The sequence below is a fragment of the Apium graveolens genome, chromosome 2, assembly GCF_009905375.1.
Source record: "Apium graveolens cultivar Ventura chromosome 2, ASM990537v1, whole genome shotgun sequence".
NCBI lineage: Eukaryota > Viridiplantae > Streptophyta > Magnoliopsida > Apiales > Apiaceae > Apium > Apium graveolens.
Window position 1 is genome coordinate 258069368 of NC_133648.1, and position 8056 is coordinate 258077423.

General features: G+C 36.5%; 1 non-coding gene across 1 annotated transcript; it reads left to right on the forward strand.

Annotated features, from left to right (window-relative positions):
* The first annotated feature begins 306 nt into the window (after positions 1–306).
* On the forward strand, positions 307–413 carry LOC141710219 (small nucleolar RNA R71). The gene has a single exon (XR_012570751.1). It is a non-coding gene; the product is annotated as a small nucleolar RNA R71 (small nucleolar RNA).
* Positions 414–8056: the final 7643 nt, after the last annotated feature.

Genomic DNA, 8056 nt, shown 5'->3' on the forward strand with positions numbered 1-8056 from the left:
CACAGCTCATAAATACTGGTTATTTGATTAACACCATAGTTAGCCAGAGAATCGATCTTCATAGACAACGCCTTTAGTTGAGCAGTGATAGCCATAGCTGTATCCACTTCAAGAACTGCTGCTACCTTGCCCTGTGGAAATCTCTGGGTTGGATACTGATATTCATTAGCAGCCATCAGTTCAATTAGATCATAAGCTTCCTCATAGCTCTTTGCCCATAATGCTCCACCTAATGCTGCATCGAGCATGGGTCTTGACTGTGCTCCCAAACCGTTATAGATGTAATTGATGATCATCCAATCAGGCATTCCATGATGAGGACACTTCCTAAGCATCTTCTTGTACCGCTCCCAAGCTTCACATAGAGATTCTCCCGATTGCTGCGTAAATTGAGTAAGAGAATTTCTGATTGCAGCTGTCTTCGCCATAGGGAAGAATTTAGTGAGAAACTTTTGAGCAAGATCTTTACAAGTAGCAATCGAACCAGCTGGTAGAGAGTGTAACCAGCTCTTAGCCTTGTCCCTCATAGAGAATGGGAACAGTATCAGTTTCATCGCATCCTCAGACACAACATTGAACATGAAGGTGTCGCAGATCTCTATGAAATCCCTAATGTGCGTATTGGGATCTTCTGTTGGAGAACCCCCAAACTGGACTGAATTCTATACCCATTGAATCGTGCTAGACTTGATTTCAAAGGTATTAGTTGCAATGGCTAGTCTGACAATGCTAGAGTGAATGTCATTGATTTTCGGTTGAGAATAATCCATCAAAGCTTTCGTATCTGCTGCTGGTTCTCCCATTGCAATAACAAACTAGAGTACCCGAAACATACGACTAAAGTAAACCTTGTAAGAAAATAATCCAAGTCAGTGAACTTTAATGACCACTGATGACAAACATACAAACTAAATTTAATATCGAGTCCCCGGCAGCGGCACCAAAAACTTGTTAGGGCGAAAACACGCCCTAAAATTACACACAAGTATACGCGTTCTCAAATAGTATAAGATATAAATCAGATTCGTACCCACAAAGACTTTTTAGTTAGATTAAGATTATGCACCTATAGAACAATGGTATGGCTATCGCTCAATGCTAAGACAATAACAAGTTGAGATGTTTATAACTAAGATCAAACTAACATGTAATTAACTAAGAATAAAAGTGATTGAATTAACTATATGAGACAAATATGGGATTCTAACTTCATTAAATACTTTATTCAAAGTCATTATTCTTAACCTTAGCATGCAATGGTGATGACAACTAATCAGGTAACACGGAACTAGTAAACGCCAACTTTCGTTGCACGAATACCCTACTACTAGACATCCACAAAAGAGATAGAAGCTAAGAAGACACCAATTATGCTTAGACCTTATATGTCTATAAAATTTGAAAACATGACGGTTTAATGCGCAAGTTATCTATCATGATTACATAGGGCAAGTAAGATGGTTAAAATTACCTGCGAATTATGTATAACAATCATACATGAACCTCTGTTAGCATGGAAAGTTCTAAACCTCTATATTCACTTTCGCTTCAATAGAGATTAACACGCTATCTTATATATTAGCTACGCACATAAGACGAATTAGCACAACCAATACTAGGATATCAATCAATCACCACACACCAAGATATTGAAACAAATTAACTATAGAAATCTATAAGTAAATCCGTTAGAACCCCACGATAACAATTTATTCATAACCGAACTCATCGTCACCATGGGTTTCAATGAAAGCATGGTATAAAAACTAGATCTTTATAAACTGAATAATGATCAAAAGTATGTTAACAAGTGTGTAAGGTTCAAAGAAGAAAAATAGCATCCAATATTCCAACTTAAGCAAAGAATCACAAGTAAAAACAAGATATTCTTCTCCTTCGTTGTATTGTGTTATTAGGTCTTCTTACTGCTCTCTCCTTCCTCTCCTTGTTCTAAAAAAAGGTCTTCAAAAGGCTTTATATATAAGCCAAATACGATCTGGAGTCTGAAAAATCATTATTATATTGCAATCAGGATTCTGCAATCCCGACCTAGCGCGGCCGCTCCGCATACCAGCGCGGGCGTGCTCCCTTTCTGACAAATGGGCACGGGTGCTCCCAAGACTAGCATGGCCACCCTGACCTTCTGGAAATTCTGATTTTTCTTCTTTCCTTGACTTCAATTGATGGTTTCTTTCATGCTAACTCCCGAGGCTCCATCCTAACATCCTTTTAGCATAAAAATAATGTAAAATCTATTTCTTCTTCCAAATATACCCTGAAATGCAAAACACTACAAAAACACATCAGAAACATATAACTTGAGTACAAATCACCAGTTCGAGCCTTTACGAAGTGTTCTAAGTGGATATAAATTCCACTTATCAATATTCCTCTGAGTAAGAACATTTTTAATAACAGCTTCTCCTTTATTCATGTTGACTTCTTGCCCTTTAAAATTTATGCATATAGGATTATATGATCCAAAGTAATATTGACCATCATCCAATATCCTTTTTCTTATAGTGGAAACAATCATGTTTGACCATAACCTTGAAGTTTCATCTTCAACTCTTAGTAAATAGTGAATGTATTTTAGTTCCTTTGTAGACATGATCAACAGTTCATCAAGTGAAAGAACTTGAACTTAATCATTTTGCAATAAGAGTAAGATCTTTTGTTTAGGTTCAGAACCATCATGTTTGTCAAGTATAATCTTCACAACTTCAGGTCTATCTAGATGATCAGCAGTTACTTCCTAACTAGGACTATCAGCAAGAGTGAAGTTCAACAACTTTAAGTTGACAAGTTTAGCTTCATGATATCCTATTCTAGCTCTTGTGAATGTTTCAATCAACTTGAGATTCTTGGATTGTACTAACCAAGACTGTTTATCTCTCATGGTATTAGAACCAAGTAAACCATTTATCCTTATTCCTCTAGAAGTAAAGCTCAGTTTATCATTACAAATAAGATCAGCATTTTTTCTCCATTGTATTTTTCTTGATCTTTGGAAATACTTGAGCTTTCATTTATGCTATTTCATGTAACATGTTTCTATCTGTACTCCTTCATCTATTCCCTTCAGATATTATAAGCATATTCCTGTATGCTTGATTCGCTTTGTCAACAGCAATTCTGATTTTTCCTTCCGGTGCCCTTTATTCTCTGTCAAAAGCTATTTCTTCAGCCTTCAAGTTTTCAGCATTAAAGGCTTCAACATAAGCCAGAAAGAATCTGTAAATCCATCCAAAATAGAATTTTTTTTCTTCTTAAGTTTTAACAGAATCAGGAATTACTATCACTCTGTCAGTATCAGAATCAGAACTTGTATCTTTGTTGTCAGGAATTGAACTTGGAGTAATAGGGCAGCTTCTAAATTAGATCCATGTGATCTACCCTTAGATACTTGAGTTATCGGTGTAGTTTGATTTTGAATTCCAGTTCCAATTTGAAATATCATAACATTAGAGGTTTTCTTTGCTTGCTTATCACCATCATCATCAGAATTGGTATATCTCCTCAAAAATGATTCGGGTTGACATTTTGTCTTTGGTACTATCTCTGTTGTGTATATGTTGTGTACTTGATGATTTCATGAACAAAACACCTTGGTAGATTTTACCTAGTAAAAATATGTAGCACTCGACGGATAAGATTTATAGTCCCGACGGATGACTCAATATAGTCCCGACGGATGATGACATATTATCCATCCAGTGAGTAGCTTATGTAACGATAAGTCTGTAGCACATTTCTGCATACACATTGTTTAGAATCTGTAGTAGTACTTAAGTCATGTTGACTTTAGTTAGATATGCAGAATAGGTTGATTAATTGTACATAGATGATGTCTTGTAATTCTGTATAAGTGAAATGAAGTCAAGTGCCTGATTGCTACCCGACGGATAAACAACAATGAATTCGATGGATGATCAACAACCCGACGGATGATCAATAACTCGACGGATGATCAATAACTCGACGGATGATCATGAACCCGATGGATAAAGAATTCAAATATCTGTTGACAGTGACAACACATTCACATGCGTCGAGTGGATGCAAATGGAATTTGGTAGCCTATTCAACTGGGTTTTCGAGAATAAAGAAGCATTGCCATTTCCATGCTATTATGAAGATATTCAAAGATGCTGGAATAGAGTAATGAAGTAGCATTGTAATAGACTAGATAGTTTTTGTTTTATTATCCTGTCTCATTACTTTGTAATCTTGGTGATATATAAACCAAGAAGTAGCAACTAAGGAACTATCTGAGATACAAGTAGAGAAACATTTGTAAGCAGAATTCTTAGCATTTCTCTGTATTCTTAGTTGTTCAATATTTGTAAGCAGCTGTCAGCTTTTTGCACACAGAGTTCTCTCGATATATATTATATATCTCTGGTGGAATCATTCAAATCCACCAGAAAGTTTTTAAAGACTCTTGTTTTTAATTACTTGTGTTTTGATTCATTTAAGTAACTATTCCGCATTGTGCTAATCAATTCACACTTATATATATATTCGAGTTAGAACATTTTTATTTCAAGAAAAAGTTTCAAGAATTCCATTCAACCCCCTTCTGTAATTCTTGTCATATTGTTAAGGGACTAACAATTGGTATCAAAATAATACAGCAAGATGAACAAGTAGGATGTTGGAGTCAAGATCCCATTTCTGGATAAAGACAATTACCATCATTGGAAGGTAAAGATGCATCTTCATTTGCTTTCTCAAGATGAGGCCTATGTGGACTGTATAGAAAGAGGTCCCCATGTTCCAATGAGAGCTACAACTGGAAATGAGCCATCTGTCTCCAAGCCAAGGCATGAATGGTCTGATCCTGACATTGAACAAGTCAGGAATGATAAAAAGGCCATGAATATCCTGTTTAATGGAGTTGATGGTGATATGTTTGACAACATTATCAACTGCAAAACTGCCAAGGATGTTTGGGATACAATACAGATCATCTGTGATGGCACTGAGCAAGTTAGAGAAAACAAGATGCAGCTACTGATTCAGCAATATGAGCATTTTCATAGTGAAGAAAGTGAGTCTCTCACTGACATTTTAAGTAGGTTTTAAAACTACTAAATGCTCTAAAGTTGCATGGAAGGGTCTATCAGACAAAAGACTCCAATCTGAAATTCCTTAGATCTCTTCCAAAGGAATGGAAACCAATGACAGTTTCATTAAGAAACTCACAAGATTATAAGGAGTTTACTTTGGAGAGACTTCATGGCATCTTGAAAACTTATGAGCTTGAAATAGAGCAAGATGAGAGGATGGAGAAAGGAAAGAAGAAAGGAGGATCCATTGCACTAGTTGCTGAGTTGAAAAAAGAGAAGAAAGTGAAGATGGAAGTTGTTGAGTCAACTTCAAGGGTCTGTGAAAAACAAGGGCAAAGGGCTGGTAGCTGAAAATGAAGATTCTTTGAGCCAAGATAACATGGAGGACATTGATGAACACCTAGAATTTCTTTCCAGGAGATTTGCCAAGCTCAAGTTCAAGAAGAACTTTGGAGCAGCCAAGCCAAATAGAAACATGGTGGATAAATCAAAATTCAAATATTTCAAATGTGGCTTGGCAGGGCATTTTGCCAGTGAGTGTAGAAAGTCAGATTCCAGCAAGAAAAAGTTTGAGCCTGTGGATTATAAGCAAAAATACTTTGAAATGCTCAAACAAAAGGAAAGGGCTTTCATAACACAAGAAAATGACTGGGAAGCAGATGGTCTGGATGAAGATGAAGATGTCAGCTATGTTAATCTAGCCCTAATGGCCAAGTATGATGAAACAGAAACAAGTTCTTCAAGTAACCAGGTAATTACTACAAACCTTGCACATTTATCTAAAGCTGAGTGTAATGATGCTATAAATGATATGTCTACAGAGTTATATCATTTGCGTGTTACACTTAAGTCTCTTACTAAAGAAAATGCTAAAATCAAAGAAAACAATTTATTTTTAAGTGAGAAGAATAATGTGCTAGAGACTCAGTTCATTGATTTTGAAAATTTAAGAATTGAATGTAAGATTGCCAAGGAAGAATTAACTGAGTCCTTGAAGAAAGAAGAAATTTTGAAGAAGCAGCTCGAGTGTGAACAAGAGGTGATTAAGGCATGGAAAACATCTAGGGATGTCCATGCTCAAATCATCAAAGTTCAAGGAATTGAGTCTTTCTGTGATGCAGCCTGGAAAAAGAACAAAGAGAAACTAGAACCAAATTTGGTAGATGGAGTGATAACAGATGTCGACTCGACGGATGATGAGGATCATCTGTCAGATAACAAAAAGGGTTATCCGTCGAATGATGAAAATCCTCATCCGTCGGCTGTGAGCAAGCCTATCAGTAAAGCCAAACTTGTTAAGCTGAATGAGAAGTATGGATCTGTTTCCAAGAACTTTGTTTCAGGAGAATCGAGTCAAGTTAAAAAAGGGAAAAAGGCTAATGTTGGTCACATGACTGTCAAACAGTTAAGTGACAGACTTGAAAAGATTGAGGTAAAAACAGAGGCTAAAAAGAAAGATAATAGAAATGGTAAAGTAGGGATTAACAAACACAATAACTACACACCTGATAAATATGCTCCTAGAAAAATTTGTGCCAAGTGTGGTAGTGTAAATCATTTGTCTTTTAATTACAAATTTGCCATGCCTACTTCCATGTATGTGCCACCTCACTTTCCTAACATGAATGCCATGCCTCCCATGCCTATGAATGCTATGCCTACACAGAATATGAATGCACAGTTTGCTAACATGCCATCTGCACCTAATCCTTATTATGCTGCATTTAGTATGCCACAAATGCCATTTAGCATGCCTTACTGGAATAACATGTTTACTAATAGCATGCCATTCCCTGTTGATTATAATATGCATGATAATTCTGTTGCAAAGAATGGTTTCAAAGGCCCAACAACTCAAATGACCAAGGATGAATCTGATATTCCTTAGTCAAATGAGATAAAGCCTAAGAAACAGAAAAAGAAAGCTAACAAGGCAGGACCCAAGGAAACTTGGGTACCAAAATCAACTTGATTTGATTTTGATGTGTGCAGGGAAACAGAAAGAATCTTTGGTACTTGGATAGTGGTTGTTCAAGACACATGACTGGTGATTCTACTCTGCTCACAGAGTTTAAGGAGAGAGCTGGCCCAAGTATTACTTTTGGAGATGACAACAAGGGTTATACTGTGGGAAATGGCTTGATTTCAAAGGACAATGTCATCATTGAGGAAGTTACCTTAGTGGATGGTCTCAAACACAACTTGTTGAGTATCAGCCAGCTTTGTGATAAATGCAACTCAGTAACTTTCAACTCAAAAGCATGTGTTGTGACTAATAAAAGAAGCAACAAAGTGGTTCTTACTGGTGTGAGAAAAGGAAATGTGTACCTAGCTGATTTCAACTCATCTAATGCAGAATCTGTTACTTGTCTTCTCAGTAAAGCAAGTCATGATGAAAGTTGGCTATGGCACAAGAAGCTATCCCATTTAAACTTCAAGACCATGAATGAGCTAGTAAAGAAAGAACTGGTTAGAGGCATTCCTCTAGTGGAGTTTTCTAAGGATGGACTGTGTGATGCCTGCCAAAAAGGGAAGCAGATTAAAGCATCATTCAGGAAGAAACTTGATTCAACAATTGAAGAATATTTGCAACTGCTACACATGGATTTGTTTGGATCAGTCAATGTATTGTCCATCTCAAGGAAAAGATTTTGCCTAGTAATTGTAGATGATTTCTCAAAGTTCTCTTGGACATATTTCCTAAAGTCTAAAGATGAGGCTAGTGAAATCATCATCAATCACATAAGGCAAGTCAATAATCATCCTGATTTCAAGGTTAGAAGAATCAGGAGTGACAATGGAACTGAGTTCAAGAATTCTGTCATAAGAGCATTTTGTGAGGAAAATGGGATTCTGCATTAGTTTTCAGCAGCAAGAACTCCATAACAGAATGGAGAAGTGGAAAGAAAGAACAGATCACTTATTGAAGCTGCAAGGACAATGCTTGATAAAACTAAACTGCCAACATATTTCTGGGCTGAAGC